Below are 27,368 nucleotides of genomic sequence, written 5' to 3' on the forward strand. Positions count from 1 at the left end.
TAAAAATTAATTCATCATAGCTTGGAAAACATTTGGGGAACAGCCTGACGCCGGGCAGCTAGTTTCCCTTAATTAAATTTGTCTAATTAAGTTCCTTGTCAGGAACATGCAAATATCCGGAAGGAGAAGAATGTGCACGTTGCAAATATTTATTTATTTTTAGCCTTTGCATCTTCAAACAGAAATAGGCACACTTTAAGGATTCACTTAAAAGTTAGAAATTTGAGAAAAAAGCCTTATGGGGTTCCTGAGTGTTGAAGCTTTGCTGCTAGAACTTCCAGAGACTCTATTTTCTGATCTAGCAGTCAGTACAGACCCTGAGTGTGCTGTTCTGATTTCTGGTAAGAAAGAAAGTAAACAGGTCAATAAAAATTTGTCAAATGTTTGTCTGGGCATGATGGATTGTACTCTGGAAATCTCAGCTCCACTTGTGGGCTGCCATGTAAGGTTGGCAAGAAATTCAGTCCATTCTGAACACTATCTGTACGTGGAGATAATGGTATTTTCTTCACAGAAGTCTTTTAGAGATAAAATCCAAGACCAGTACCAAGATGTACCTATAGCAAGGCAAGAGATACCAAATAAAATATATATGATAGCATTAGATACATAATGATTGAACTTCTACCCTAGTTTGACAGCCTAATTTGAGCTTAAGTTTATTTCCACTTCATTTGCCATATCCTCAGCATCTACTGCACAGCTCAATTTAATTGGAATTCAGTTACAGTGCATACCTTCCTGGCCATTTCTTCAGTCTCTGCCTCAGACAGGCTTAATTTATGCTCATAGTAGTGTAGCTCTGGACCCTTGGTCCAGTCTAATTTTTATGCATCTTTTTCAGAGGACATATTGACATCATTGTATTTCTGGTGAAGTAAAGACAAGATGAACCCTCAGGAAGTTTTAAAAAGATTCCCAAACAATTACCAGTGCTACTACCTGGAAAATCACAAATACGTACAAATACGTTCATCCTAGTCTTTGGTTATAAGAGTGAAAGTGAAGAGAAGGAAATGAGAGATAAGAAAAAAAAAGCATAAAATGAAAATCCTTATACAGATCTCTCTGCTGTTACTGTCCACCTCCCTACATGGCTAGTCATTAAAGATGCCATCATTTTTTAACTGTGCTACATTAAGCTGTAAGCACATGTGCAGTATACCACATGTCCCTTTGCAGAATGTGTCCAGCCAAAATTGTTATATAGAATACATGGGGAAGGGGAAATGCAATGTGAAAAACTTAAGTGACACCAGAGTTAAAAATGTGTGTTCTTATCTCGCAATTGTCATGCTCTGTCTACTACACTACCTCACTTGGAGTTATTACATCACTCTACCTACCCTTGAGGCAAGTTGTCTCATTAAATTAACATTTGCTTATTTTTATCGAATCTAAAAATACTTGTAAACATATGTGTATAAATACTATATCCCACCTGCCCATCAGCCTCAGTCACCTCCCACCTCCTGCTCACTAATAGCACAGTCCTGCATCACCTCCCACTCAGCTAAGCAATCCTGTGCTAGTTGCTTTCGACATACTCACAGCTATATATACACACTTATGAGCATGATAAAATCCTTCTGCAAAGTAAAGATAACTTTTTTTTTTTTTTTGAGTTACAATGCATTTTAGAGTCACTGTGATGCTGGAGGTTTTTACACTGTATTGTGTGCTACATTTACAGATTTACATTTGCACATACGTTTTGCACTTCATCTAGTTTGAAAAAGCATACACTATTAAGGTTAGCTCCAATACTTAAGCCATACTTAAGTAAGCAGAAAGTTTTTTTTCTAGCATGATAATTAAAACCTTATTAATTTTGAATTATCAATACATTCTAGATTAAAAATAACAAAAGACTGCTTTATTATATAACTCCCTGTATCAGTGGATAAATATTCTCTCTCTCTCTCTCTCTCTCTCCCCCTCTCTCCCCTTCCCTCTTTTAATCTCACTGTAAAGAATAAGTCGTGATTCAGGCTGATTTTCTTTGCTTAAATTTTATCCCGTTACACTATTTCAATCATCCTAAAATAAAAATTTCCTTTCCTGATATTTGCCCTTCTCAGTGCATGTTAACAAGATATCATAATATTTTAGTCATATGAAAAATATGAAGCAAAGTTATACATTGCAATTTCTTTTGTCAGTCCAACCTTGTCTAAATCTTGAACTTCTCTTTAATCAGTTGAATTGGGGCCTAATTCAGAGTGTAGACTATGCCTTGTCTTAAGAGTTGTGCATTCCCAATTCTTGTCAGCTGAAAAGATACTCATGGTTCATGGGATATAGCTACTCATGTGGAAAGCTTATAAAATTCTCATTGAGAATTAGACATGTAATGGGCTAGAGGTTTTTGCATGCTCAGTGGGGAATTGTGTTAATCCTCTATGATTGACAAATGGCAATTACTACTTACATCACCAACTTTCACATGAACGCAACATGAAAAAGAGATGGTCTTGCTCTCTGAAGTCTATCCTTTTTTTCCCTTTGCACATGAGGAGTCTGCAAGGTCAAATTCAAGCTCTGAAATTTTCAGAATACCTATGTGTGCACTAAATGACAAAAACTATTTTTTGGTGGTAAGAAGGGTTCCTCCTCGGCCACTATCCTGCAGTCTTACTGAATGCTTTACGACATGAGACTTCTCCAAATTATGAGAGACATGATCCCAGAAAAAATGTAGAGGAAAAGATCCATTCAGGTCCTTCTTTTAATACTCTACTCTGCTTTTCCTTAGAGCTCTACTAAGTTCTACCAACTTCCCTATGTATGGATCCAAATATAGGTCCCAAAGGATGCCAGGCCTGATGAAACCAGTAATTCTTCTGAATCTTAATACAGATTGTCTTACAAAGTGGCACAAAAATAAAATACACATCCCAACATAAGAGGCAAAAAAATCTATGAAAGCATTTTAATTATGTTTATGCTTTTAAGTGAGCATAATAACAAGCACAGACAAGCAAGTAGGCAGGAACAAAACTCATGGGAATTATTTGTAAACTGCTGTAAAGTTAAACTAATTAATTAAGTTGATATTCAGTTGCATTATCCTCAATAGGATAGAACGAGGATTTTCTTAACCTGGACTTTGGTATGAACTATATTTCCGCAAAGGACCAAGACATCTCAAGAAATAAAAATTAATTTGAATAAAAGAATTATTGCAAATAACATCAAGACTGAGTAGAGTCATTTGCCCAGTTTCAAGCAGGTTGTTCACTCTAACTTAAAGCTACTTATTTTAGTGACTACAGCAATAGGTAGTCACTACCACTGAGTGCAGAAAAGGTATATTTCATAAATTATGGCTAAGGTAGATTTCATAATTTACAGATGAAGACACAATGAAAAAACTCTTCTGTAAATTAGGCAAATTTTCTTACACGTTAGAAAATTTCTTGTTCACAAAAGTTTGGACAAAACTAGTTACTACAAGTAACTACACATTATTACACATGCCCCAAAATTTCAACTGGTTAGAAACAATCACAGTAGATAACAGGAAATGCTGACTGCATTGTATAGAAGTCCTTTCCCTAAATATGTAGAATGATGTAGTACGCAAGTGTACTAGAACTGCTAGAAAAGCATGCATAACGCTGAAGTCTTTTCAACAGTTGATATTAGCATTAACTAAAAATGCTGCTGAGTTCTAGAAGTGAACCAAAATCACCAGTTCTACTGAGCAAGAAACAAAGGTGCTACACCAAGAAGTGAAAGCACTGAAAATCTGCAGTTACCAACTGACAATAAATTCACTGTCCTCCTTGTTCATCATGCCATATTGATACCTACTGTTCTGAATCCCAGCTGTTCTCCCCATGCCCATTTATGCTTTTCTCTATTGTCATCCTTTAAAGCATTCACTGAATGTCAAACTCAAACTTATACATAATCAAGAAGCTCTGTCCTTAAAGGATGGTGGGAGTTCCATCTGGAAGTTCTCACAAACTAAGACAGTAATCATTGCTAATCACCCATATTTCCAATGTAGTCAATATAAATAATTCTACAAACAACATTTGCAAAGTTCTGAAATGTGGCTATGTTTAGCACTTCCTGGATAATTAAATTAGCAATTTTGACTCACGATAAAAAGAGGGGAAAGAAATTGTTAAAATCTATTTTAACTGTACAGAAGAAAAAAGTTTGTGATATAAGAATGAAAAAAATACTTACAAGAAGAGTTGCTTCCCTAAAATAACAAGCAAGGTACTTTTTTCTAGTTTTGTACTACCAGTGTTCCTTAGGGAAAGTGCAGACATGCTTAATGTTATTCCCTATGAAGACTTCCATACTTTTTCCAAACTTCCACAGCTTTTATTAGCAGAGTAAGCAGATGCTCGCTCCCTTTGTGGGGGGAATGCTCAGTTGTTTCTCAGAGAAAGGATCATGGTTATATTTGTCTTCTTTGCAGAAGATAGAGCAACTGGAAAATTGAAGATAATCCTACTAAAAAAGTTAATTTTGTTGCATAAATTTAAATATTTTTATTTGCTAATGCTGCTACAGTGCCTTATGCTTCCCAGATTATATTTTGCTCATATGCAACATAGCCACTTATCATCAGACAATTGGGATACAAGACCACTCTTCAGCTGCCATGGATCAAGAGAATTGGAGTTCAAAGAAAATTTAGCTAAGGGCAACAATCTCCTTTGAGACACTACAGCAGAGGGCTCATAAAAATAAAAAGTGGCCGTAACAAATGTTTTTGGCTGAAATACTATGGGTTTCAAATGTTTATTCTTTTGCAAGCCAAAAATAAAAAGTGCACATGGAATTCTGATATTTTCTGTAAAAAAAACTAAGGTGTAAAAACAGTTCTATTATTTTCATATTTAGATGAACACTAGTAATTTTATTTCTATAAATACTAATATGGCATTTTACAAAAAGGAGGAACTGAGTCATTAAGGACAGTACTTGCTTAATTTCAATCACTGAAGCTGTGACAAAATTCAGAACTGAAGCAAGCATAGTAAGAAGCACTAACACACGACACAAGATTGGGGAGAACACTGGACTAAAAGTTCTTAAATTTTGACCAGCCCTAGCAGCTATGGAACCTCAGTGTAAACTTTACCATTTGAAACAACCCTGTTATCCTCATTCAGACTATTGCAATTTTTGTTACTGTATTATGTTGCCACTTTTCACCTCCCAAAATGTATGTGTGCTTGGGGGAGGGGGTAGAGGGGGAGTCTGAATAAAGAAGAAGTTTTAATAATCCTAAATAGTCTGTCTTTATTGCTCAATAAACATTAGCTAGCTATTTCCTTTATCCAACTTCCAGGCAGCTATTTAGAAAAACACAAATGCTCAGCAGAGACAAAAAGCAAACAAGATTAGCATTCCTCATCAGTAAACGCACATGTATTATCATTAAGATTCTTATTACATGACACAAGCAGGCAGAAGCAGAGCTGGGTAATACTATATCAAGCTAACCTTTTTTGTTGGTGGTGGTGGTTTTTTTTTTTCCTCCCTTCTCTGCAATGTGGCAACTTGCATGTCCTATAAAAGATTTGCTTTCACTTGCGTATTTATTTACATATCCTTTGAGGTTCCTATCGCTGATATAAAATGCACATTCATTACAGGGGTATTCAGCCGTGGTAGAAATTCCGCAGATTCCCCTCTCTTGCAGGATCTCAGAGTGTTAGTAAACACAACAGGCAACCAATCAGCCAGACTACAGTAAGATACACACACATCTCCAGAAGGTAGAGAGAAAGCCTTAAATAAAACACAGTACCAGCCTTCGGTAGAGTGCATTGAGACAAATGCCAGGGATGTGAAAGGTGTCCCTGGGATTACCAATGACGTGCTAATGGCTGTTCAAGCAATCTCTGAGCCTCCTTGTCTCTGACTCACTGTCTCCCTTTGGAGGCTCCTCTCACGTCATTAAGGGACTCAGGGTTATTCACAGATCACTGACTAAACGCAAGCTTTAGCTTCCCCTGCATTCCCCTGGTCTTATGAAAAGGACTGAGGTCACTGCCAAGCAGCCTTTGAGCTTTTTATCAATAGCCCCAGTGAGGGGAAAAAAAATAAAGACAAACAATAGCAACAAAAAAACTTGAGAATCTTCTACTCCCCTTTGTTTTTGTTTGTTTGTTTTTGTATTTTTTTTAATGTTTTTGTTTTGGTCAGGACTTTTTTTTGTTGTATTTTTACCAAAAGGGTTAAAATTTGCCGTGGTGACACCAAAAATTGTCTTGTGGATCCTTCTCAAAGCATCTTCCAGAATCTTCTGGCTAATAATGCAAGATAAAATAATATACATATCTATAAATATACATACACGTGTTATGTAAGATTCCAATCTTGGGAAAGATATTTAAAAAACCTTTTGTTAGCCTTAAGGAAAAAAAACACACTTCAATCTAAACCTTTATAACATCCTGTTTCTGATTACTTTTTACAGTGATCTGTGATCACTTTCTTATGCGCTCTTTTTACCTTCACTTTAGCAGCCAGCACTGCAAGCACTGCCAGAGCAAAATCTCTGAGTCAAGGTACTTGCAAGTCACTATTATCACTCACTCAAGTGTTTTGTTTTTAACCTGGATTCTATATATCAATAGTATTTTTAGTAGAACTGGTAAGGTAGGGCATCTTCAAATGAAACAGACAACATGGCAAAACGTTGCTTCAAGAATGACTTTTAACAACCACTGTACCTTATTCTCCCTCCCATGTGAACACAATGTGCATAAGAATAGCATACATTAAGATAATGGCAAAAATATTTAAGAAAACACCAGTTCAACTGGCTACAGTATTATAGCATTTTAGTGCAATGAAAACCTCAGTAAGAGCTGACCACTTCATAAAGGATGCCAGAAACGAGGCAGCTATACGAGCATGACATCCTCACGGGGATTTCCTGACAACCTCAAGCACAGCTGACTCTTTCACTTGCTCCCCATCTTACTTCTCACCATGCTATTGATTGTATCCTGGTATTAGTTTTTCAGCTGTAAAGATGTTGCAATATTACAAGAGTCAATTTGGCACCTCTTTCCAGCTACAGCCCTCTGAAACAAGAGACAGAGTACACTCAGTCCATCATCCTCTGGTATTTCCACCTTGCTCAGCTAACTCACCATGAAAGCCTAATTCATCATACTTGATCAAACAAAACATGAATATTTTTATATATTATCTACTGGCTGGTGGGAATCTCTTTTAATCAGTTAACATGTTAAATATGTTACACCAATAGAAGAATATTTTCCAGAACATACTACTTCGCATCCCAACACAGCCCATTAAGTGAAACAGAGGCAATGAGGCAGCCTAAGAGGGATTCTTCTATTTTCCTCCTCCTCAGCACTGCACAGAAAGAAACTTGTGCACTAAGTTCTCTGTTTACACTTTGTGACAGGTTGATGCTCTTAAAAACTATTTGTACCCTCCACTGAAAGCATAGTTTTATGCTGTCATGACTAAATCTCCTGAAATAACAAGTCAGTTTATTTTCTCAGCATACAGTTCTCTGTGGTAAAGAAATTTCAATATATTTTTGTCCTCCTTACTATTTTCAACATTTGTGTCACTTTTGCGTTATAAGATACATATTTGAAAAGGAAGACATCTCTGTCCTATAGAAATGCACTTTAATCATACTGCCTTTTAAAAGAAATGTTGAGTTCTGAAGGAGGGGGAGAGAAGAATTGCATCAAAAATGACTTTGGACAATCCTGTACATGAATTATTCATACTCTATTTTATAGTTGCCTTTATTCTCCAAGAAATATCAAATGATTCAGTAAGCCTATGATTTTCTGTGTTAATCAGATGTCTGACACTATACTCAGGCCTGATGATGGACCAAAAGAGAAAGAACTGCTCTGTGAGCTAACTACAAAGACTCTTGATCAATCCCACTCAGTTGCATGTCCTCATGTAATAAGATATTCAAATGCAATTTAAATATTTTTTAGCAAGAACAGAAAATTCCATCTAATGATTTAGAGCCCAAGCCCTACAAAAATCAAGAAAGCATCCTGGCTCATAGTTCCACCAGACCTGTTATATATACAATGAACTCTAGTTTTCAATTCTTTCTGAAAAATGATATTTTCTATTCTATTCCTTAGTTTCAAATCCATCAATATGGCTAACATATCCTATCATAACTTTCTCCGGTGCATTTTGCATGCCATCAGCATTTGTGGAAAAGAACAGGCATAAATATACACCTTGTTTAGATACCTACTTGGATATATAATAGTGAGCTGATCTGTCTTTGAATTCAGAAAAAACAATTTATAGACAACTTCTATTTAGTTGGAATTTTATCTTCATACCTACTAAGGGTACCATCATGTGATATTGTTCAAATATATCAGAAGGAAACACAGTATTTTAGCTTCCTCATTTTACAGAGACATAACAGATAGAAAAAAAAAAAAAAAGAAAGGTTAGTCCTTAGTCCAGGATGGCATAGAAAATTGGTAGTATAGTCAACACAGACCTAAGATTTATCAAATCAAGTTGCTCATTCACTCTCACTTTGACAGCAACAAGAATTCTCATTACCAGGTCTGCCAATAGATGGTACTAATTCTTTACCTCTGTTAGTAACAAGTTTTAAGTAATATTAACCACAGAAGGAAAGACTTCTGTTCTCTTCAGTAGAGGCATATAATCTGTTTACTACAGATTACATGTACAATTCTACTAAGTACAATTCTTCCCATGGGTTTTTCTGTGCAATACTGGTAGATCTTTGAGTAGCAAAGAAATGAAAATAGCCACATCATGTTAGAGTATAGAGAAGTTTCCATATTCCAAGCTCATCTGACCTCATGTCATGTCTCACTGCGGACAAAGAAGGATGTCCTGCTCCAGCCATGTTCTCACTAGAGGCTTTTACTTTCTTTCCACCTGATCATGCCAGCTCAAATGACTCACCATTGAGAAAACAGCAGGATATTCTTAATCAACTCAGCTGTAACACAAAACTATAATATTCTGTATGTCTATATAGGAAGCTTGACTCCTACAGCTGCATATTCAGCTTAACATTGAAGGTCTAGGTTTCACTTAGGCACCTTACTTAAAAAAAATTAAAGCATAGTCTTTTGTGATGAAATTGAAATTAATATTTTGATGTGGTGTAGCTTTTCTCAGAATATTGACAAAAAATGCATGTTTTGAAATCCCATTGAAAACAGACCTCCCTTTAATCTGATTTTAGTCAGAGTGTCACAATATATGTGGTGTCACTTATTCTATGTGAAAAAAAATACAGTCACATGAGAACTTAGCTGTAGTTGAGGGGAAGAAAAAAACAAACAAACAAACAAGGAGCAAGCACACCAAAAAAAAAAAAAATCCAAAATATCCAACAGTATCTACTAGGGTTTTGCTGTTGCTTTGGTATCTGCTGCTTACCTGCTGTGATTAGGGGTTTTTTTTCCACATTAGAAAAAAAAAAGAGACTATAAAATACAAAATGAATAAATCACTTCTTCCCCTGTTTTCAATAAACATGGGCTTATCAACTTCTCAAGGCTTTACTGCAGATTCTATGATTTGATTTCTTCATCATGGTTTTCTAAGACAGAAGGGTGCTTAAGGAAATAAAAAGCAAGTTCAATCGTTTTTGCCTTTAGTTTTTAAATTAGCCCATAATATCTGACTAGCCCATGATGTAGATCTACAGGACTATACAGGGCAACATATGATATATGGAGCGACTGAACTAAATACATTATACACCACATACACATCAGAGGAAGAGGAATGCAGCATGGCAAGAGAAAGCCTTGATACAGTCGAGATTTGCACAGTCAAGTATAGTGTATGCTTCTTACAAGATTTGCACAGTCAAGTATAGTGTATGTTTCTTACTTGTATTGTGTCTGAGGTGCTACTCCAGGAAGGAGCAGACCAGGAAAACAAGGCACTCAAGGAACAAAAGCCAACCTGTACACATAAACACTGCCTGCTCATTTTTGACTCCGCACCTTTTTCCTGTTCAGTGGCAGAAACAGACACAGCAGGTATTCCAGGACTATCCTAAGATAGAGCCTCTATCACAGGCAGAGTAAAGAGCATAAGGAGTTAAATTAGGGTCAAAAGCAATCAGTTCCTCAACTTGCACATTTGGTACAACAGTTGTGTTCCTACTTACTGATTTGTTTTTGACTGAAGAGTAACATGGTCTTGAATAAAGCTGACTGAACAATAGATAAGCATGTTCTAGGACAAAAGTTTCCATCAGTAGCTGGTAAGCGTGCGTGACAGCACTAACTACCTTTCAGTAGTTTGTTACAGGTGAAGAGAATGCACAATAGCATCATTATAACATTATCAGTTCCCAACATATTAAACAAGTGATGAACTTAGTAACAGCAGTTGTAAAGAGGGATAATGAAAACTTAAAGTCAAATTACAATCCAGCATAATTGCACTGAGGAAAAAAAGAGTATGTATGAGAAAAAAAACCATGATGATACATATATTTCTTTAATCTTTTAAGGCAATCACTTCTCTCCAACAGTAGCTATATTAATTAATGTTACTACAGCTCATAGCTACAGCATTTTTGGCAAATTATATGAAACAGATGTCTGAGCCTGAAGACACTGGCTTCTATTTTTCCCAAAAATAGTGAGCTGTTAGCATTCTTTCTGCTGTTAACATATTGAAATCTGCTGTCATTTTCTCTCCTGTTGTCTCAATGTTAAAACAGAAAATACCTTGTTGAGTGGGTGAGAGGGAATAGATTTATTTGTTCAAATTTAGAAGAGACACAAAATGAACAGACACATGAACGGACTCCTTTTCACACTGTTGCGTCCCCCCACCACCCTCTCTCCCAAGAATATTGTACTACCAGCGGAGAGATTGATGGACGTATTTTCAGAAATAGATGAGAAAAAAGCATGGTACCTGGAAAGCTCGTGTAGTTGGGTTAGGAGAACATCCAAAAGGACTGATTCTCTTTCGTGTTGTTAGGCTGCTTTTATTATTGCTAAAGCAACATGAAAATTGAAAGCTTATATTCCAAAATTTAGCTATTTCAATGTTTTCACTTAGAAGCCTCATAAAACAAATCTCTTTCAAACATTTCTGATTTCTCCTTACAACTTTTATTTATGAAGACACTTGAAAAATGTTTTTGCTATAAAGCGATTTTCTTCATTGAGATCTGGTAAATGTGGAAAAAAGTCAAGCATGGAAATATTAAGGTGCATGGCAGATTTAATGTTGATGTTTCCTTACATTTGTTCAGTTGACTTAAGAACTGTGAAGGGAGGAGTTGCAAAATGCTTTGAAAGGAGAGGAAAGGGGAGCATGGAGTAACTGAGAGCAATAACAAGTAGCTTACACTAAAGCACTTTTACTGTAATGCTGAAAAAGTCCCATAAATCATTATATAGGAGGAAGACTAATCATTTCATTTATTAATGACTTTTTTCCTATAAAGAAAAAGATCGCCCATAAAATGTTTGCTTCAGACACCTCAGTCAGCTTGCCTTCTGGAACAGTCCTTCTGTAATCACTAGCACAGTCTACTGGCATTAATACACTGTTCTGTATGGCTGCTACCATATTGGCTCTGTAAATGGCAAGCTATCCCTCCCTGATCTAAAGCTAGTCCAACAACTTACACAGTGGTTGACTGAAGGGATCAATCATAACATGAAACAACCATAAAAACACTGTAAAATAACCAAATCTGAATGGCCTTCCCTCAACTTTTTCCTAATTTAGGTCTAAGGACGTTCAGTGAACAAGCTGCATTCTCAGTCTGTTTCCCAATTCAATTTAACTCAGCTTTTCCAGATGGAATAAGGAGCATAAGGCCGGTAAGACCTTATCCCTCTTTCAATTACCACAGAAAGCACATGTGTAACACTGTCTTCCTGTTATTGAAACGCTCCTCTTAATCGAAATTAAGGAACTATTGAAAAGTTTCTTAATGAGAAACCAGTTAGGTAGGGGTGTGTGTGCGCACGCGTGTGTGTGTGTGTGTGTGTGTAGATCCAAGGTTAGATAAGAAATTAGATAGATTGCTATGTCACAGGACACATGGTAATCTGCTAGAAAAGTCTAACACATCAATAAAAGCAAAACTTATCTGTACTACTCAATAACCACTTTCATCTATATTGGCCAAAAATACCAGAAGAAATAGGCTTGTTTTTAAATTTCTGCAAGCTTTGGTTGATATGCGAGCTTAATAATAGTAACCTTTTGGAACCATACTGTATTATTTTAGCTCAGATTTGCCTTACGGATCTTTGCAAGACAGAGAAATTTTTCCAAGGAGAAATACTTCCAGTTACAGAATATGCAAGGCAGCAATCACTCAGAAACATTGAAGTCAGCTTTGTTGTTTTGTAGGATTTTGGCTAAACTGTTCTGTGATACTGCATTGAATTATGGAAACTTTGAATTAGAAAGCTAAAGAAAGATGGAATGGACTCCCAGTAACAAAGGAGCTGGCAGAGAAAAAGGGAAAAAATAAAAAAGAAAGAACTCGACAAGTACGTCATGAGCAACGGAGATTTAACAAAAGAGGACTAGTCGACAGATATCCTCAGATATTTGACTAGCATTTTGAATAAGTAGGGCTACTTACCACAGGACATTTTATACTTGAGTGAGGTTGTGAAATTATAAATCCAAACAGAGGAACAGATTAGAGAAAAAAGACAAACAAAAAAAAATCTAACAATCAAATCCTCCAAAGACAGATGCTCAGTCACAAAGACATGTTTCTAGATAACGCTATAACTAGAACACAGATGCTCTAGACTCATCAGTTCTGTTACACATACTACCAGTGAGCCAAAGAGCAAACTAGCTCATCTCTTATTGCTTGAGTGGTGCTTTACTAAAACAGGGGCACTGGTATAGTCTCTCATTCTTTGTTTCATATATTTAAACTGTAAACCCTTTAGGGAAAAATTACTTCTTAACATGCCTTCGTAGATTACCTTGCACAATGGGAACCTAATTTCATTTGAGCTCTCCAGATGATGCCACAATAGAACTAATAAAAGTTGATGTATTAGTCTGCCGTAAAAAAAAAAAAAAAAAAAAAAAAAAAACAGCTCTCCAGTTTAATAAATGTAAATCCTCACTTGAGATAGTTAAATCTACTCTGGACTTAGAAAATATATTTCAGGGAATAATCCTGCACCAGTAGGGGCATAGCTGACCTATTTTTATCTCTGGTTCCATGAATCACAGACACTAAAATGGACGTATTACAGTATCAAATGTCTATTTTGAATGATATAACAGAAGGAAAATCTTTTGAAGTTCTTTTTCTTTCAGGCACAGCACTCTACATATTAAGCACAATGTAAGGTGCTTATCTTTGAAATATGGAATAAAAGCTGTTGACCTTTTAAACATAAAATCTTGGTGAGCTTTGGTATGGCTTGGTCTAATTATATTATAATGGATGGAAAGTAATCTCTTATGTATGCTGTCTAGACACATCATCTCTTATCAGAAATCTCAGGAAAAAAAAAGGACCTATAGCAAAGCAGTGATGTAGCAATCTGTTGAAAGACCAGACTACCATGGCTTCACAACAGACAACAAGAGATGCATGACATTGCTAAGCAACGCTATGAGCTAGTGAGGTTTTCTCTGGCTTCATATGGTGTGGTAGTTAGGGAAGTAAGAGCAAAGGAAAGACAGACAAAAACAACTAAATGAACAGGAGTGTAAGAAAGAAAGCTAAAGAACAGATGGGAAAGGAAGAAAAATAAGTGGAAATTAAAGGAGCTGTAGAATATCAAAACTGCTAGTCTAGAAAAGCCACAGTGTTAATAACTCCCCATTAATAAGTCATAAAAATTCATGCATCTAAAAGTATTCACTGAAAAACAATACTGTTCCAGATTAAGCATTAAAATTTTCCTGGTGTATTACTTTATCTTCTCTCTAGCTAATTTTTTATTTTCCTATAGAGTTGAACAATGCTTCTTAAGCTATGTTTTAAAGGAAATCACCATGTCTTAAAGCTCTTCTGCAGTTAGCCTTGAGAATGTTTGAAAACTAAACAAGTGGATTCAGGAGTAATTGATAGAAGGTTTAAGTGTTTCAAAGAATGGAAAAATCTGATAAATGATAAAACTAACTTTTCAAGCTGTGGAAGAAAGTATTTGCACTCTAGAAAGTACAGCTGTTCATTTGTCTCCATCTTTTCTCCGTGTAACACTGAAGCTGATGGTAACAGGTTTGTTATCAATTTGCTATAAATAGGCAATATGGTTTTTCCTTTTTAGTGAAAATTCTCACTATTGCTAATTTAATGGCCATGCAGACACTCCTGCTAAAATTCCTTCCATGAAAAATCCCACAACAGTTCACTTTTAAAAATATAGCTTTAATTGTTTCTGAATATAATCAAATTCAGGTTCACATGACAAGAAAATCTAATCTAGACTAATTTACTGTTGTCAAATGCATTCCAGACAGTTACAAAGGGCATAAATTAACACTTCCTAAAAAGTCTTCCAGTTCTTCTCCCTCAGATTATCTTTCAGTTCTAAGGTCTCTTAATTTATTTTGCAGGTTTCCTTTTCTGCCAAAGAAATGACATCTAGTGCACAGTAATGAATGAATCCTAACCACCTTATTCAACTCTGAGGAGGTGCACTGTCACTCCTCGCTTTAGGAAAGAATGCATGTGCCAGGTATACCTTCTGATCTTACTTTTCATGAAGTACTTCCCAGATTAACTAAAATATGTTACAAATGGCAACAGAATTTTAGTCTCATTACACCTTGAGGAGAAGGTGCTGATCATTGGTGATTATGACCTAAAATAGTTAAAAGGGCTGTTGAAAACTATCCATTTAGGATGTAATTACCACAATCATTACATGTTGTAATACATTGCATTTGTCAAATCAGAACAGTGTCTCATTTGCAGTTTGTCTCCTAGTTCAAAAGGGGTAATTTACCGAAGAAAACCCTAACACAGATTAGGGCAGCAATTAATAGTACGATGGCTTCTGTATACTTTTCTATTTCAACTAAGAGTTTTGAGCTTTCTGCTATTTCCTAACCACAAGAAAGGAACCACATAAAATTAATTCCCTAAGGAAAGAGTATCAAATACTCTTGAATGTATAATAATTAAGAATAAGAGCCACAATTTCAGTGCCACTATACTGTTTTCTATGATTAACAGGAGCAAAAGTAATCTTGGTAAACAAGCAATAATTACAAGTAGACTCTAGGTTGTCAATCTATAAAACATTACTACTGATGAAGGTGTCACTTCACAATTACTATTTTCATGTAGGAAACCTGTTTTTCTCCAGTTTTCTAGGAATTAACAGTCTTTATTAGATGTTTACTATTAGTAGCTTATTTTTGCAATGTCTGTCAGCCCAGAAGTTGTTTAATTATTCCTTCCATCTTAATGAACACATGCTTATGAAGCTTAATCCCTCTTATCTTAATGTTAATGGCCAAGAAACATGTTGTTAAACTAAGGACTCTCCACTTACATACCTGGCATGACTATTCGGGCTTTTAAACATAACGTAACTAAAGCTTTTACCTTCTGGTTAGAATGACCTTCAGTCTTACTTACTTTCAGTCTCTTAACACCTTAATATTAAGGGATATGAGAAAATTAATGAAGCCTTGGATTTTCAAATATTTCTGTCACTGCAAAAAGTGAAGCGGATTCATAACTTTAGAAATTAGAAATGTTTTTTGACCACAAGAGGGGGCTCATATTGTTCTGTTATGTGCAACAGCAAAATGTACAGGTTTGCAAGATAATTTTGTTGTAAATCTAATGGTTATCAAAAAAGTCATCAAGTATATTATAATATACTACAGGTGCAAGTTTTAATTGAAATCATTCTTCATTTTTTTAACCAAATTAGAATTGTTTCAGCTTTTATTCAATAAAACAAAATGGCACAAAGTACATTCTAACAGCAAATAGATGCAAAAAGATGTAAGATTTGTGCCTGCTACTCTTGCTTCTCTGAGGAACTCAACAGTTTCAGTGGATCCGTTAATGGTATGGCAGATTTCTACCATGATGAATGTCTACAAAATTAATTCCAGCTCTATACAAAATCATAGTGCTTTGAGAACAAACCTCGCATTCCCCATCAAGTTAGAACTTGATATAAACAGTCATTGTTGTAGCAGACAGTTCTTTGAAGGCTTAGAATACTCCCACCATCAAAATGGAATAAATTACCAACAGAATAATGTGAAAGAAAGAATATGGGCTTGGTCTGAAGACAGAAAGCATCACTCCTGTCTGAAGCCGAAGATGACCTTTGCTAGAGAGCAGCCCAAAGAAGAAATAATCTAGTAGACCATGAAACAATGATGTTAGAAAATGAGAATTCAATTACATCACTAAAATGTGTGTTCCTTCACAGATAGACTATTTTCTGAAGGCCATTTTCTAATATTAAGGCAATTTTAAGTGTCTTGAACTACAAGACTTTTATTAGTTCCCATGTTTGCCAAATTCCACAGTTTAAAACACCTGAGTTTTTTTTACAGCACTCAATCTTGTCTTTGGTCTTTCTATTTTCATCTCATTGCTTACAGGCCTATGTACCTTGATAAACAATCCCTTCTTGCTCATCTCTGAAATATTTGTCTTGTTCTTTCATCTACACATATACACAGGGACACAAGGAGCTAAAGGTCTACAGAAGATATAAGCTAGGTATTACAGCTATGAAACGTCAAGAAACTGATCCAAATACAAAGAAAGTTTTTTTTTTTTTCTCTTAATGCAACTAGTTCATAAATGGCTTGAGATGATGGGATCTCAAGCACTGCATAACTAAATTGGTAACAGACAAATGCATCCATTAGATTGGTGTATTTTAGATATTTTAAATATTTCCCTTGAACTTTCTCTTCTTTTCCTGGGCATTTCAATCATTATAAGAATTTTCAATAGGGATTTTTGGAACAAAAAAGAAATTCGAGAGGCATTGTTTCCTATGCAGATCTGTTTCTATGTTATTTAAACATTTAGAATATGGTGAACGCTCTACTGTGAAAATCAGAGAAAAACAAGATTGTGGTCTAGCATGCTGATAGGCTTGGCCACAAATTGTTCTAACATCTTGCTAAAATGTAACAAACTTGTAAGCCCTGAAACATGTATGTAGATCATTAGTGGTTTAAGCTAAGTGCTTTCTATTGATTTTATAACTACTCCTTTTTGTGAGTAGTGCTTACCATGTTCACCCGCAGCCCATTTTATCCCCAATAACTTGCTTGAAGAGAAGTTTCACCACTTCAAGTTCATTCTCTTACTATTACTAAATCAAATTAACTACTAAAGACTTGCAGAAACACGCTCAATGCCAGTTGCATGTAGTTCTACCTAATTTGTGCCGAACATTTTGCTCCCTTACAAATCTCTGCACACTACTTGGTTTAATCATGATATAAATGCCATTAAGCCTCTCAGCATTTCTTGTGGCTGTGTACTAATTTACATTTCAACTGTTATGTATCTTCTCAGTAAGCCACAGGGCATCAGACCTGCCTTTTATTACAATGTAAAATACCATTTGTAATTTAATAAATGATGCATATGTTAGAAAAGAAGAATAAAATCACATAGATGTCTCCACTCTCTCCTCACCCAAAGTAACAGTAGTAGTTGAAAAAGGAAAGAGAAAAATCTTGTTAAGGGTAATGCTATACACATTTACGTAATAAAGCATGGCTGACCTTTTAGCAGTCCCCAAAACTGTCAGCTACTGTAAGGCTTTCCACAAACTGTCTGCCAAATTGACAGAAAAACTGGCCACCTTCCTACAGTTCACATCTGTGTTCAGTTTGCACGCAATAAGAACATAAGCCATCAGGAATATTTGATTTGTGCGAGTCTAGCATTATTTTCACTAAGAAAGCCACTTTATCATGGAAATACGATGAAACAGGTGACTAGCACTCAACTTTTAAGGACAAATTTATTAATACAAGACTACTTGAATACAAACCTTGCTTCTCTGTGTTTAAGTCGATTCTTCTGTTTGACACAAACATCTCCCATACAGCAAGATTTCAGAGAAAGTACCATATCTCTGGTTTTGTACTGTCTGAAAGTCTGAATTCCAGTTCAAATGTGGAAAACATTTTTGGTGTGGTTTCACTATTAACGAGCATTTAATGCCACTAGCAAACCACAGTATGATCTGGCAAAAGAAGCAGTCTTTTCTAAAGAAATTAAACAAAACTACAATAGTCTACTTTGGAACACGAATTTTGTACTTTGCATTATGTGCAAGACCTTCTACACAAAACACACCCTTGCAAAACTGCTGAGTGTTTAATGAGTGCATTTATGTTAGTGCACCATATCTTTTTTATAGCTATGTAGTAGCAAAGAAGCTGTTCAACCCATCCTCTGAGGTTGCCATAATATTGTTTATTTTCTCTGGGACACAGCTACTTAAAATAACAACAACCTCCACCACCACCCTTAATGCCCTGTCAGTGTTCCCAATTCAAATCTAACCACACAGTCTCAGGACTCCCTAATCACCAGCATATTTAGTTTAAATGGGAACTTACCATCCCATGAAAGCAAAAATGCTTGCTGAACTGAGATTAACTGTTGACTCAGGACTACAAAGTCTACCCATAGAAGTTGCAAAGATACAAACTGTCTATAAATAAGCCCAAAACTTTCACATAATCAGAACTACATAAGAAGCATCTTTGAGTATTTTGCCTCAGGAACCATTACTGTAACTATTGTTATAATACTTTCCATATTTAACAGGATACTCAAAGCTCAATTGACAGCAATTGTAAGCTTACAAGCAGTATAGAGCTGGTAAATGGTAAAGCATTGATCCTTTATTGCTTGCACAGGCAAGTGCAACCTGATTTTTACCAGTTCAAAACTTTTAAAATAACTGGCAATTGCATGTAAGATTTAACAATTTGTTGGGTTATTTTTTTTTTTTTTTAAAAAAAAGCATACTGTCCTTACCTTCTCTGCTCTCAAATTACAGCACGTCATGTTTCTAAGTGCAATGTCAGCACTTTAATCCCCAATCTCTTTGATGAAGCTAAGCCAGACAGCCTCTTCTTGCGTCTCCTTTAATGACCTGCAGAGATGGGCAGAAAAAGAAAAGATGTGCTTGTGATTGTGAATATTTCATTTGGGAGATCACCAGCCAAGCTCCTTATTAGGCTTTTTAGGAAATCATCCCTTTCTGAAAAATGAGTTTTTCTTCCACTTCCCAAACTGAACACATCCATAAGCACTAATTCCATTCGGAGGTTCACCACCACCACCACCACCACCACAGCAGTGCTATTATTTAAATGACAGCCCCAAACTTAAAAAGGCTTACTGTAAAGGATTACAGTATTATTTCTAGTAAAGTGGCTTAAATATGAAAAGTGCCAATTAAGGCAATACAGATCTATCTTAGGCCTAGCCTTGATAATTGAAGACTTACAAGATTTGTTTCAATACTACTTTCTACCCATCTTTTCTCTCAAAACTAGATTAGAATAGTCTTTAAATATAATATAGTCTAAAACTAGACTATCATTATCTACCATCAATGTAAAATTCAAACTTTTGATATCTGTGGCTTTTATTATGTTGTTTTATTGTTATTAATATCAAAAATGTTTCTGGTACTAGCACCCATCTTCTATGGATGATAATAAACATTTTCCAACATTTTTTCACTGAAAAATACTCATGTGTCTGTATGTAACAAAGAACTTTTTTTTCTTGATCCTATTTCTATCTGTAGGAGTTAGAGTGTTCATAAATAAACCCTGACAGAGAAAAAGGGAATGTCCACACTTGTCCTTAATTCAAAGGAGAGTCAAATATCCTTGTTCCCACATTTTTAATGTTGTTGTAGGATAGTGGTTAATTTGGAGAGATTCTCTCATACGCGAAGGTAGTGAGGATATTACTAAAAGATATGCAAAAAGTCAGAAAAAACACAGGAATCTTTTCTAGGATTTACAGTCATGCTCAAGATGAATGTTAGGCCACAAGCTCTTTAATAAAAAAATTAAATATCTTCAAATAAAAATAATGTCCATAGCTTGTTTATTTTCCATAACTTGTATTTCTTGTATTCTTATTTAGCACAAAGATGTTTTCCTTTCCCCCACACAGGAAGAAAACAACCATGAAGGTATCTGAAAGAGCGGCAAGAGTATCCCTATGTCTTCCTGAGACTCAGATTTAGGCAAAGGATACTATTGCCAGCAACCTTGAAGCGCATCAACAGGCAGACACGAAATCTGCCATGCATCTACCATAAAGGAACAAAACATCCAGTTATTTTACCAGTTAAGCAAATAGAGATATTTTTCCAACTTACATTTCTCTACCACAGTGTTCCTGTTCCCTCAATATATCTAATTAACTATGAGGGAAATATGAATCAGCTTGCATTGTGCATTCTCCTCAGAGTACAACATCAAACTCTGATATCTTTTCTTCCCCATCAGCATACATCTCCTTGTTCTGTTCCAGTGCGAAACCATGAATAATGTGAAAAAGAACAAAATAAGTTTATCTGTAACCCTAGAGTTTTAGTCTGCACTTGGGTGAAGTCTGAGACTTTTTCTTGTCTGGTTGGTGGAGCTTACGTTCTATAAAGAAAAAGCTGTTGCCAATTAGGCAGGACAAAACTTCACAAAAGCAGAGGGACCAAAGGAAAAATTCCCATTTCATGTCAATTACTCTCATCTCCTCCAGCTAGCCCTAACATACCATGGGACACTTCAAGTTCAAACACTTGGTACTGAAGGAGAAAGGAAGAACTGGACTTGGCACACTGCTGTTTTCCAGACTCACTCCTGTTCTCATTCTTGACTCATTGCTCTCTGCTGAAGTATTTTAACATAGTTTTCATCTAAGTTACTTGCACATAGTTGCTAGGGAGTGAGGAGCTTAAAGTCATAGAAAAAGAGGCAAGAAACAAAATATGTGGTGTTTTGAAAACTATAACTACAATAGGGATAAGAGAGAGGCATATAGACATGTTAGGCTGGAAAGCAAATAAACCACAGGGGAGTGTTTGGCAAATATTAATCTTAAAGAGTTGAACTAATGAAATGCACTTGTTAATATTCTATTTATTGTTTCACTGGAGATTTGCATTTATAATACTGATACTATATTAGGCAAAATTATAACTGATAAAAATTGAAGCAGTTCATGTCATGAAGATAATATACTAAAAGTTAATCAAACTACAATCATTTTTCTCCACTTTTTCCCTACAAATACTCTTTTTTGCATGAAGGGAAAGCCTGCATGTTGTTGGGATACAAATGGACTTCTCCAAAACTACGTTCACTTGACTGCTTGTAGCTCCAAAGCAAACTCTACGAATGTTCCATCTTCCCCTCTCCATTTCTATGGGATATTTATTACAGTATGGAAGCCTGATCTCTAGAGTATATTGACAGAAATCAATAGACCTGCACAAATAGATCAATGTGGTATGTACCACATTTCAAGTACTATTGTTAATAAATCAACCTTCATATTTATATTAAGCAAGAAACATGAAGGAGAGCATATACATATAATTATGTATTTGAAGTTTCATGACAGGTGTCACATTTTTAAGAAACTTTTAAACACCTTAGTGTCAGATGCTGCATGAAGGTTACGAAATTTGATGTTCCCATAGTCTTTGCCACATTGAATCTCCATTAAATTAGCTCACAGAGCTCTTAGAAAGCTCTGTGATATTCTCAACGGCAAGAAAAGAGGAATTCATAATCAGTAAAAAACCTCTCACCCACACTATCACAAGAGTCTCTGGAGCAAGGCCCAGGAAAACTTTCAAATGCAAATGTTCTCCAATGGGAAGTCCAAGAGATACAAATGAAGCTAGCCAGTGGCACTATAAAACTGATTTTTAAGTGAGTAAAATAAGTAAAAAGGAATAATTAAACAAATTATACATGAAGCCCTATAACATTAATTTAAAACCTTCTAACATTAAAATCTGATGTCTAAATCACCCATCTGAATACAAAGGAAAAAGGCCTAAGGCATTTGATTTCCAAGTAACAGGGCTTAAACGAGACTATTATTTTCTAGTTATATTATTCTCTAGTTAGAAGAGAAATTATAGCTCAACCACATATACTTGGAGAGCAACTAAACTTTCTGGGCAAAAATTAAGGATAGCTACTTCCTTTGTCAAGTGGGAAATAACCGTCAGGCAGGTCCCTGATCACACAGGCTCACATTGTAAAAACAGGTTCAGTTGGCACTGAAAGGGAGGCAGTCGTCGCTGCTCACACGCATACTTTTTTAGAAGATAACGTCCCTGAAGTCCACGCTCCAACTCAAAAGAATTCGTCATCATCTTCCACAAGGTTTGGGCTAGTTTTTTGATTTGTAAAGAAACCATTATATTTTATCTGTGCCTAAAGGTATTTTGGAAAAACAAACAAATAATTTTTAGGAACACTTAAATCTACTTTCATACTGAAAATATCTCTATTATAGGATAAGTTATCTAAAGTGCTGTGCTAAAGTGCAGAAGAATATTTAATAAAAGGGATTAGAAAGCTCATAGCAAAGTATATAATACAATGAATACTTAAAAATACTATAAAACTGACTTACTATGAAGTACCAAAAAGGAAATACACAAATGTAATCAGATGGATGATATTTGCAGTGCCAAACAAAAAGGATAAATAAACGATTAGGTAAATGACACTCTTGCACAAAGATCTATAAGAACAAAAATTGCAAAATTCAATTTTACTCTATTACAACTTGGTATAATATCTACTTAAAGAATATAAAAAAGGTGGCATAGTTAAGCGGTATTGGAATGGACTGCATTTAGTCAAATATCTCTGACTCTAGTAGAAGTTTAGTAGATAAAGTATCTTCTTTAAGCTGATTAATGCAGACTCTAAAACCCAGAAATGACTAAATAGCACCTAAGCAGCTTTATTTGTTTGTACAAACACGAGGGTGTAACCTTGCTAGTCTTCAAACATAACCCTTCCTGAATAACCTCAACTCAAACCTCACGTTCACTGAAATAAGGACTAAGTCTGGGACAAAAACCTTAGCAAAATTCTTTCTCCTCTCTGACCCTGAAGCACTGCTGGTTTTCTGGATAGGTTCAAACTCTCTCATCTTCTGGGAATTTCAAGAAATTTTAAGCCACTAAGAATGAGATAGTGTTCATCACGCTTGGACTGCAACTTCCTGCAATTTCCTGAGTTTTGAAAATACTTTCCATGTGAATACTAATGAGAGATATCCTTTTTTATAACATATCTACACTTAGACACCTTTGCAACATGCTTAAGTAGAACATACAGTCACAAATAGTCTAGCACCCTCATAATTTTAAAATTAAGATACTTCTCTGCAGTTGTTTTTGGACAGTAAAGTACACCTGTTCTGAAAACTATTAGATTTATTGACCACTGAGATGTCCTGTCCTAGTCTTTGCTAAGTCTCATTTCTTGTTTCTTCTCTTAATTTAATTAGGTCTCATCACTAGGTACACAAAATGTGCTCAAATGAGAACAAAAAGCAGAAATCAGATATAGATTACTTGCTTGATAAGCCATTGAACATATAAGTCCCCCATTCTAGTTTTAGCCTCTTGTGTAACCCTAGAGGCATCAGGAGGCTTGAATAACCCACAGACAAAACAGAACAATATGCCCCTTTCTCAGCAGGTAGTATACGCACATATACTTCAAAGGAGGAAGTGTCTTCTCTTCAAAGCCTTATTCTCCCTGTTATTATAAGGCACCAAACTGAGGTCCCAACTTCAACTGCTAATACAAATACATTCTTACAGAGCTTCCCCCCCCCCCCCCCCCCCGTTAAATAGGTCAGTATTATCTCTATTTCACAGGTAAGAAACCAACATGTAGAAACAATGTCACTTCATTAATGTGGCAGTGGCAAATATAACCCAAAGAAGTTTTGGGTGGCACTTACTACTCTATTAAGCACTTACTTTCATCATGTCAGGTAGCTGACCAAAACTCTCAAAAAAGAAGAGTCTGGGTCAGTGTTTCCCTAACTGAGATTTGTACCAGCCAGCAGTTATGTCACTGGATAAGAAACCCCTGTAAAGAAATTTAATCTATAATTTTTAAAAGTCTGCACTGCATTTGAGACACTTCTAAAAATAACCTGCTTCCTTCTGCTGTCATTGCTTTTCGTGACTCATATGATGTCACGATGGAAAAAAAGATGTTTTTCATTGAAGAGTGCAACTCAAAAGACTTAAAGATTTCACAGCCACAATATTTGTTTGTTTCCTGTTCTTTTTTGTTTGTGGCTTGTTTGGTTGTTTTGGTTGTTTCCTACAAGGACTGCAGTCTTTACATCATCTGAAGAACCCAATTAAGTTGGGATACAAATGGTACTGACATGTCGCTCTTCTTCAAAGCCAAATTAACCGCTTTCTTATTGGCTGCGAGTTTTCATGCCGGAGTTTGGTCACATAAATGTTCAGCACACATTAAGTGTGTGTTTCTGATAAAAACAGATCTGTGTTTATGAAGGGCACAAATGGGGACAAAGAGCTCTGAATCCTTAAATGTATTCAGCTGAATTAGTCATATTTGAGAGAAAAAATAGATAAATGAAAGTGTTCCCAGAGCCTCTGGGGAGCAACATATGTTTACTAAACAACACATTTGATGTCAATTAGGATGTGATGTAATTATGTAATGATATTGAATAGTATGAAGCAAATTACTTTTTCTCAGGTCTCTACAAATTTGGTATATAATGCAATCTTTTCACCTTTCTTTTGAGGAAATAGCGGAAAATATTAGCGCTAATTATTAGGAAGCGCTATTAGGAAAATAATTAGTAGCGCTATTAGGAAAATAATAGTGCTACTCATTCAAAATTGTGGCATATTCTTTACATTCATATATCTGTACACTGACATATTATTCTACTGTGTAACTATATCCTTACCTAGTATTGATGTGCCTAGTTTTATCAAAAAGGCATAAAAATGCCAACAAGAAATTCACACCAAAATCAGTGAAAGACAGTTGAAAGAAGGAGAGGGGAAAAAAAGCCAAAATATTTATACAAAATACAACTAAATACAGCTACAAAGGGGGACTAAAAATCAGGCTTCATTTGTTGAGAAAGTTCTACTTTCGCTGTATTTTTACAAAATTAGTAAGTTTCGGATGTACACAACATATGACATTATTACAAGAAAATAATCCTATGAAATACACATGCAACGTTGCATTGTTCACTTCCCTTGCTGCATATGTATTTACCATGTCATTGGAATAGAATCAGAATTGTGCATAAAATGTATGCATTTACAGTATCACAATTCTTTCCATGGCAACAAATCTTTATGCTACAGATACAAGACACATGAGCTTAATGGCAGGTGAATAGGCGCAGAAAATATTAGTGGTGTTGAGGAGGAGAGGAAGGCATAGATCTACCTAGTCATCTAATTTTAAATTACTATAAATCAGCAGTTTTGGTAAAACAGACTTAATATACCTACCTTATTTTCATTATCCACATTATGCTAAGTCAGAGCATGATACATGAAAACAAAAATTACTGATAAGTTTCCAGAATAAAGGGAAACACAAGATCTTATCTATTTTTGTGATAGTTTCACTTATCAAAAATTATACCATAAGTAAAACTATTTTACTCACCTTGAAGTTACCTATGCACGTCACATTCTGGCACTTTTTAAGGAGGGCGGCAATCTCATAGCACAAAGTGGATGAAAAGCCTAACCATATTTAATGGACTACACCAAAATCAGGAAAATATGGCACACACTTACCTACTTCCAAAATTCAAGACTCTTGGTTAAGTAAATTTTTATTTATCTGGAACTGTTTAAGTGTAAAAGCTAGAAACCAAGGCTGGAGGCGAGGGTAGAGTGGATGATGTCTTGAACATAACAGAGTTCCCCTGGAAACTAGCAATGTTTCAAACTGGAAAAAAAAAAAAAAAAACAAAGAGTTAAAATAAACATGGAAGACCAGTATCATTGATAAGAAAAATATGCAAGCTACTGAAGCTAAACATTGATGAAGAAAAATTGCACGTTGAATTACTAGGTATGTAAGGAAATCCACTCTCTCCAAACTGCTCTGCTCGGGCACAGGGATCCACGTCTCCTCCTTGTCCACATCGTGCTAGACGTGGGAAAAAAAAAGAAAAAAGTGATGACGAATATACCTCGCAGGCCGCCAACAGCTCCTCGGGCAAAGCTCCGGCTCCCCCGACCTGCCCGAGCACACACAGGATGAAGATGGATACTCAGGAGCATCGTGGCAGAGGAGAAATTTGGAAAAACCGCCCCGCTGCGGCGGGGCTGCTGCCCGTTACCTGAGCCAGGGGGCGCTGCGCTGCCACGCCCCGCGCGGCGACCGTTATTTAACGGCCGCGTGGTGTTGCGCAATCCCAACCGCCGCCTGCCCAGAAACCGCCCGCTCCTTAGCGTCGCCTGCAAGCGCTGCCGGGGGGAGGGGCACCCCTTGCAATTAGCACCTGAAGCCCTTAACTCATCAGGAGCTCGGGCTCCATGAGAGCCCAAGTCCAAGCCCCGAGAGCAACGTGCAATCTGCAAGGAGCAGGTGCAACGCCCACGCAACCGGCACTTTGCGAGGTGCACCTGAAATGTTTGCTCCCAGGTCATTGTATTTTTGGGTAGAATCTCGGGCATAAGTTAAAAATAAGTCATTTAGGTTGTTTAAAAAAATACAATTTTACCATTTCCTTGCTTTTTAGTTGTAGCACAAGAGCAAATGGAGTCATAGTTTGATTTAAACTTATTAAAGCCTGCAGTGGGCAAGTAGCATGGATGCAAGAAGAGGGGAGACACAAAGAGAATAAATGAGCCCAGAAATGAACGTGTGTCACTATCAAAAGTTGGCAACTGATCCTTGCAGCATTTGCTCTACGTGAAAACATAGACAACAAAAACTTCAGATCAGCAGAAGCCAAGAGGAAAAAAAAAGTTAATACTTACGTTAATACATTTAGCTAAAGTTAATACTTTTAATAATTAAAACCATAGCCATTAGTGTGATAATGCCAACATCAGGCACTGAAGAACGGTTTCTTGAAACAGGGGGAGAAGGCATAAGGTGCTATTTAAAACCAATGAAGGCCTTAAAAAATAAGCCAAAGGGGTTACTTTTTTGAGTAGCATAAGCTGTTAGGAGTGCGAAAGGTGCATCACGCGTTCACCAAGCCTTGCCAAATATACACGCACAGTTCCCATCCCAGGGCACAGACTAGAAGATGAAAAGCACTACACTTTGCTGCTCTTTCTCACAAAGCTGGT

General features: G+C 36.1%; 1 long non-coding RNA gene across 1 annotated transcript; it reads right to left on the reverse strand.

Moving 5' to 3' along the window:
* Window positions 1-528: 528 nt before the first annotated feature.
* LOC112948894 lies at window positions 529-26,322 on the reverse strand. The gene is made up of 4 exons (XR_003249723.1): window positions 26,258-26,322; window positions 25,857-26,010; window positions 19,016-19,133; window positions 529-557 (listed from the first exon to the last, which is right to left on the reverse strand). It is a non-coding gene; the product is annotated as an uncharacterized LOC112948894 (long non-coding RNA).
* Window positions 26,323-27,368: the final 1,046 nt, after the last annotated feature.

The sequence above is a fragment of the Nothoprocta perdicaria genome, unplaced genomic scaffold (genome assembly GCF_003342845.1).
Source record: "Nothoprocta perdicaria isolate Ctin4 unplaced genomic scaffold, notPer1 scaffold_28, whole genome shotgun sequence".
NCBI lineage: Eukaryota > Metazoa > Chordata > Aves > Tinamiformes > Tinamidae > Nothoprocta > Nothoprocta perdicaria.